Here is a 7862-nt window from a genome sequence, read left to right on the forward strand (position 1 = left end):
ACATGTTTCCTGCAACTGCAAACAGCAATTCATATGTTTCTTTTAAGAATGGATTTCTTCTTGACACACAGCCAAAAAGGCCAAATTTGTGAAGCACGTGACTGGATACAGGATCCCCCTTCTGAGTTGTGGATTTCATCAGCTCCTCCCGAGTGAAAATGTATCTATTTTTGGATGATGGAAAAAACTGTGCTCTTTTGGATGCTTAAAGCTTGGGATATGTTTTTATAACCTAACTGCTTTCTCCACAACTTTATCTCTGGCCTGTCTGGTGAGTTCCTTGGTCTTCATGCTGCTGTTTTTTTTTTACTAGTGTTCTCTAACAAACCACTGAGGTCTTCAGCGAACAGCTGTATTTATACTTAGACTGAATTACACACAGCTGGACTCTATTAACTTCTGAAGCCAGTTGACTGCATTGGATTTTATTTAGGGGTTTTACAGTAAAGGGGACTAAATACTTTTGCACATCACACTTTTCAGAATTTTATTTGATAAAAAAAATTGAAAACTATTAATTATTTTAATTCCACTTCACAGTTATGCAACAGAACTTTCTTCTGCACACATGATAATAATCTCTTTGTATATACTTTATTGCTTTATTGTGTCACCCCAAAAAAGAAGGGGTCTCCAACTTAACATCTTATTAGGTTTTTCTGTCATACATGACCTTGGCTAATTAGGGCTATACCATTAGATTTCTCTGATATGATGATCACTTGTTAACTTGTTGACCATGAACAGAAGAATTTCTATGTAAGGATGCTGTTTGTGGATTTTAGTTCAGCTTTTAAATACGGTCATCCCACACCATCTAACTGAGAAACTGAGCTACCTGGGTATAGGTAGTTTACTCTGCTCATGGATATTAGACTTTCTGAGTAACAGACCCCAATTTGTCAGGATGGGAGATTGCACATCCTCTACTCTCATACTGAACACAGGTACACCACAAGGATGTGTACTCAGCCCCCTCCTCTACTCACTTTTCACGCAAAACTGTTCCCCCCTTCAGAACCTTCTTCTGAACCCTAATAAAACTAAAGAGGTGGTCATGGACTTCAGAAGATCTACCCGCACTAAGACTGCGGCTCTTTTTATATTTTATTTATATTTTTATTTTCCTCAGTATTAATATATTGTCCTAAATTATCTTATTGATATGGTGCTAAATATATATATATATCACTGGCGGATGCTGGTCTTTCAAGGAGGGGAAGCTCAATTTCGGCCTACATATTAACATATGTCGTTTTATTTATACGTAAATTCTACTCTCCCTGAGATGTTTTTTTTTTTTTTTGTGAACAAAAGGCATTATTTTCAAGTTTTCACTACACAACAAAAAAGTACCCATTCTTTACATTGAACAATTATGTAAAAAAGAGGCTATGACATGAATAAACATAAAATGATAATTATAAAAAACACACTTCGCACATTTCGGAAAAAAATGCAGGTAAATTTATTTTCTTTTTGAACAGTTTTAATTTCCTTGAATAATCCCTTAAATATTTTTAATTATTTTTATTGATAACACAATACTTACTACTGGCCCCTGTTCATTTATGTCCTGAGATGGTTTAATCAAGAGGAATGGCCATCAGTACATTTTATTTGTTACAGCACTTCCAGTCAGCCAGCTCACTTTATCATACCAGAACAGCTGAAAAGACCTGTTACTTTTCCCCACCTTTTACACCAAATTAACCTGAGCAGTTGATCTGCCCTGCTGTTTAACTCTAAGTTTTTCTTCGTAAGGAAGACTATCAAATGGCTTCTCCAAAATCCGTCTACAACATTAAAACTGTCTGACATTATGTGCAGCTTGCACTGGAGCGAGGCTAGTGTGAAGTGTGTCCGTCTGTGAGTGCTTTGTGACGGTGGAGGGGCTGAGCAGCACCCGCTGGACAGAAACTGCGATAGAAAAGAGTAATAGAAGTCAGAAAGAGTGATAGAAGTCAGAAAGAGTGATAGAAGTCAGAAAGAGTGATAGAAGTCAGAAAGAGTGATAGAAGTCAGTCTCCAAACACAAGCAGCTACAGAAATAGAAGCTTGATTTGTCGCTAGTCGTTTTTAATAAAGAAAATGCCGCTATAAGGATTAGGAAAGTCTCAGGTGCAACTCAGAACAGAATGAAAATGCTCCCATCACATTTTTACACTAAAAAATCGCTGATTCGCTCATTTCGCTGTCAATCAAAAAGGGACTCTGCCACAGACAGATCATCCAATCATAATGCAGAAGCTGAGCCGAGGCCGGCCCACTGCCCCATAGACCCCCAGAGACGCTGAGCGTCCGATGGGCGGGACAAAACCCTGCATTTATCCAATGACTCGTCTCGTTTCGCTGCACGCTTTGCTCCGCTATTGAGCTCTGTGGACACTCAGCGTCCGCACTGTTTAAAGCAGCGCAGTGAAGCTGCGGGAATGAGTGAGAGAAAAACCGCGGCTTTACCAGTGATAAGAAGCTGATTCTGAACTAAGTTCAGCGTGGTGTAGCGCATATTTAATCAGTGACATGTACACACAATAGTAAATATTTAATCACTTATTTTTTTACATTTTAGGGGAAGCTGAGCTTCCCTTGCAGTCTTAGAGCAATCGCCACCGGTATACACCCTTCATTCAGTCATTTTCAAGCATATATAGAAGTGTTATTGGTGTAAAATTTTGTGCCCTGACATTTTTTCAAGGGGTTATATGTTGGGTAATGAAACTAATTTTCCAGTGTTAAATAAACATGTAAATCAAGTTACATTTAAAACTTACAGTTCTGATTTAACACTGGCAAATTTGCTGTGTGTTTGCAATGTATATTTTCATTTTCTAGATTTCTCCAGCAACCAGGAGAGCAAACAGGGCAGTATATATACACAGGAGATCAGGTGGGAACAATCAGAAATTCAGAGAGTGGGAATGCTGTAGCATCACATGATCAGTGCAGTGAGGGAGGTTTGGTGTGAGTGCATGCTGGGAAGTGGAGTTTTGTGTAGCAAGTTCAGACTCCAGAGCAGGCACACTGACAGCATCAGGACTGACACAAACCTTTCTCAGACATTTTTTTGTCTATGACCATTAGTGCTATTTAAAAGCCCTATATGGATGGGTTTAGTTTCTCAGGGGGTCCTTTTTGTAATTTCCTCTTTTATGGGGGTCCTCTGTGATTTTATTCCCGTCTGGAACAACTATGTATGTGTTTTTCTCATATTACAGGCTGAATTACCTGCTGTTTTTTGCTGGAGTTTCGTCGCCTCTTGTTTAATAAAATAGCTATTTGTCCACTGCCACATACTATAACTACACTTCGGGTGCACATTTTTTTACGAAGATCCTACTGAACCAATTCCTCAGTGTAGGAAATACAAATGTATCTCCAGATAGCTGGGAGAACAATATCAGGAGGAGAATAAAACTAAAATCAGCTAATTAAAAAAGATCACGCAGGCTAATTAAAGGAGTGATTATAATGGCAGCTACAGGTATGTATTTTTATATTTAAATATGCACATATATTAGCGATTTTTTTTAAATAATGACTGCTTCTGCTGTCTTGGTTTAACGAAATACTGAATTGAACAGTAAGTAAAGTTAAAAGGAATCAGTAGAGTTGGCCAGTGACAGTGTTCCTAGTTAAACTGTTGTAAAACATAAAATAAAATAAAATATAAACAGACTTGATTTAAGATAAGGAGAAATAAATTAAAGCACTCCACACACAATGTACCATATTAAAATGGGCCTGTACTATATTAAATGTATTAATTGCACATTCCATTCCAATGCCAAAGGAAGCTTTCAGAAACCTGTGTTATCTGCTTTGTGCATACCGTACATACATAATAAGACTACAATCAAGAAATAACCTGTTTCTCTGTAGGAAAGAGTGGCAGTTATCGTCTACAAACTGGCAAACAATGCTGAAATCCATGATGTTGCAAATCTGTTTGGTATAGGGGTGAGCACCGCATGTGATATATTCTGGCAAGTATGTGAGGCTTTGGGCAAACTGAAAAAGCTGCTTGTGAAAAGGCCTAAAAATTCCCAAGAGCTTACCACCATCAAAGAAGGAATTGAGAGAAAGTCTACACTCCCATGTGTGACGGAGCACTGGATGAAACACATTCTTATCATATCCCCTTCTGCCTACCGCACAGACTACTACACTAGAAAGGGATGGTACAGTGTGCTGTTACAGGATCTGGTAGACAACAATTACAGATTCATGTAATTTGATGTTGGCTGGCCGGGAAAAAATTGGTTGGGCATGACTAATTTGTGTTTGAATATTCTAAGTTGTGTTTTTTTTTCAGTTGTTACATTGAGCACGAGTGAAAAACAGTGAAAAACCCCATTAAAAGACAGCGCTGTCCAAACGCTCTAAATAAAAAAGAAAAGCACAGAAATACCTTCAAATTTAATTTAGAGTTCAATATAATATAGATAAAATAAGATAATAAAGCAGATGATTAATCTTCCTGGGGGAATAAGACTTTTCCAGGAAATTATATACAGATACACACAAGTACACACGTTAGAAAAAAAGAGAGAAAGAGACTGTGAGATATAGCTAGATACATATGTTCAATGTGTCAATATAAAGTTGTCCCTATAAAAGCAATACTATATTATTGATTAAAATAATAATAAGAAGAAGCATGAAAATGTAAATTTCAGATGTAAGATACCTCACACTAAAGAGCAAACATTACTTTTGATATCTTGTATAATGACACTGGAAATTGTGCATATGATTTATTAAATTTGATGAACATAAAGGGGCCTAATTCCCAGATTAATTAATGCCTCTGTTAAATTCTGAAGAAGAACAAATATTACTGTGTATTTTTTCCATTTCTTCATTAATTTATTACTGTATTTCTGCAGTTGTATGGTAATTAGGTAGGCGGTCCTATCCTCGCTCTAAAGCAGGATTGTTTGCGACACACTGAACAGCACTAAACAGCACAGCGGCTCAATGTTGAAATCAATTAATGTTGAAATAAATAAATGAATAAATAAATAAATGCACATATAAATGAGTAAATAAATAAATAAATAAATAAATAAGAATTGTATTTATTAATGTATTTATTCACCTATACAATTATTTATGCGTGTATTATATACACTACCGCCATAGGTAACTGGCCGTCCTGTCGGTAGCTAACCAGGTTGACCAACAGCTATTTATAGTTCAAAGGTTATTACATTTATTTTTTAATAATTTATTTTACATGCACCTAATTATTAAATTATATAATATTTTTGTTTTCAGTTGTTAAATTGAGCACCAGGCTGAATTTGGCTTCTTTTTTCACCAGTGCTTGCTGCAGTTACACGCGACCGCCTGTAGATGGCGATTTTTACAGTTAAAGCCCCATTAAAACACAACGCTGTGCAAACGCTCTAAATAAAAAGGAAAAACACAAAAAAACATGGTGCGCGTCCACTGGCACTTTTCTTCAACACTGGTCACCCTACCTGATGTTTTGGCTCGCCGCGTGTGGGCGTGTCCGTGACGTTTTTAAATTCAAACGAAGCAACAGATATAGTCAATCATAAGTTTAAGAATTTACATTTTTAGTAAACCTTACTATGATCTATTGTTGTATGAACCAATATTCCACCATTTTAGCCTCTCTTCTGTGTTTATAAGGTGCCTGTTCTGTGTGTGAGGCTCTTATGTGTGTGGCGCGGCAGCCTGCTGTTCCCTGATTGGCTGGACGCAGCGTGGCGGCCCAATTTATTTGAATAAAGTTGAGATCTGGGGTGGGTTTCCCGAAAGCTTCGTAACGCTAAGAACTTCGTTATCTTGTACTTAAGATTGATCGTTAATTAAAGAGTGTTTCCCAAACCCGTGCGTAACTAAAGTACTACGTAAACTCGCTCGCAGATTAACGAGTGCCCTCACCCAATCGTTATTCTCCAAGAACTTCTTTAGGGGATCTCGACTTGCAGTTCAGCACCTTAAACACCAGGGACCGCCAATTTTGAGGAAGAAAATTATAATTTCCGTGTTTAAAGCGATTATATTATATTACTATTAATTATAATCAATTATATTAATATATAATTATTAATATTATATTATATTATATTATATTATATTATATTATATTATATTATATTATATTATATTATATTATAGTATTCCCCGTGTCTGCGGGGAATAGAAAGAAAGAGGGAGGATAGATTAAAAGGGGGGTAGATGGGTAGATAGAAAAGGGGAAGGCAGATAGGTAGATAGAAAGTGGGAGGACAGATAGGTAGATAGAAAAGGGGAAGGCAGATAGGTAGATAGAGAGGGGGAGGGCAGATAGGTAGATAGAGAGGGGGAGGGCAGAAAGGTAAATAGAAAGTGGGAGGACAGATAGGTAGATAGAGAGGGGGAGGGCAGATAGGTAAATAGAAAGGGGGAGGGCAGATAGGTAGATAGAAAGGGGGAGGGTAGATAGAAAGATAGAGAGGGGGAGGATAGATAGGTAGATAGAGAGGGGGAGGGCAGATAGAAAGATAGAGAGGGGGAGGGCAGAAAGGTAAATAGAAAGTGGGAGGGCAGATGGGTAGATAGAGAGGGGGAGGGAAGATAGGTAGATAGAGAGGGGGAGGGCAGATAGAAAGATAGAGAGGGGGAGGGCAGAAAGGTAAATAGAAAGTGGGAGGGCAGATAGGTAGATAGAAAGGGGGAGGGCAGATAGGTAGATAGAAAGGGGGAGGGCAGATAGGTAGATAGAAATGGGGAGGGTAGATAGGTAGATAGAGAGGGGGAGGGTAGATAAATAGAAAGAGGGAGGATAGATTAAAAGGGGGTAGATGGGTAGATAGAAAAGGGGAGGGCAGATAGGTAGATAGAAAGGGGAGGATAGATAAATAGAAAGAGGGAGGATAGATTGAAAGAGGGGTAGATGGGAGATAGAAAGAGGGGGGGTAGATAGTAAGGGGGGAGGGCAGATAGGTAGATAGAGAGGTGGAGGGCAGATAGGTAGATAGAAAGGGGGAGGGCAGATAGGTAGATAGAAAGTGGGAGGACAGATAGGTAGATAGAAAGGGGGAGGGTAGATTGAAAGGGGGATAGATGGGTAGATAGTAATGGGGAGGGTAGATAGGTAGATAGAAAGGGGGAGGGCAGTTAGGTAGATAGAAAGGGGGAGGGCAGATAGGTAGATAGAAAGGGGGAGGGCAGATAGGTAGATAGAAAGTGGGAGGACAGATAGGTAGATAGAAAGGGGGAGGGTAGATTGAAAGGGGGATAGATGGGTAGATAGTAATGGGGAGGGTAGATAGGTAGATAGAGAGGGGGAGGGCAGATAGGTAGATAGAAAGGGGGAGGGTAGATTGAAAGGGGGATAGATGGGTAGATAGTAATGGGGAGGGTAGATAGGTAGATAGAAAGGGGGAGGGCAGTTAGGTAGATAGAAAGGGGGAGGGCAGATAGGTAGATAGAAAGGGGGAAGGTAGATAGGTAGATAGAGAGGGGGAGGGCAGATAGGTGGATAGAGAGGGGTAGGGCAGATAGGTAAATAGAAAGGGGGAGGGCAGATAGGTAGATAGAGAGGGGGAGGGCAGATAGGTAGATAGAAAGGGGGAGGATAGATAGAGAGGGGGAGGGCAGATAGGTAGATAGAAAGGGGGAGGTCAGATGGGTAGATAGAGAGGGGGAGGGCAGATAGGTAGGGGGAGCATAGATAAATAGAAAGAGGGAGAATAAATTAAAAGGTTGGGTAGATAGAAAAGGGGAGGGCAGATAGGTAGATAGAAAGGGGGAGGGCAGATAGGTAGATAGCAAGGGCGAGGATAGATAAATAGAAAGAGGGAGGATAGATTGAAAGAGGGGTAGATAGGTAGATAGAGAGGGGG

This window comes from Astyanax mexicanus, chromosome 8 (genome assembly GCF_023375975.1).
Source record: "Astyanax mexicanus isolate ESR-SI-001 chromosome 8, AstMex3_surface, whole genome shotgun sequence".
In the NCBI taxonomy this organism is placed as follows: domain Eukaryota; kingdom Metazoa; phylum Chordata; class Actinopteri; order Characiformes; family Acestrorhamphidae; genus Astyanax; species Astyanax mexicanus.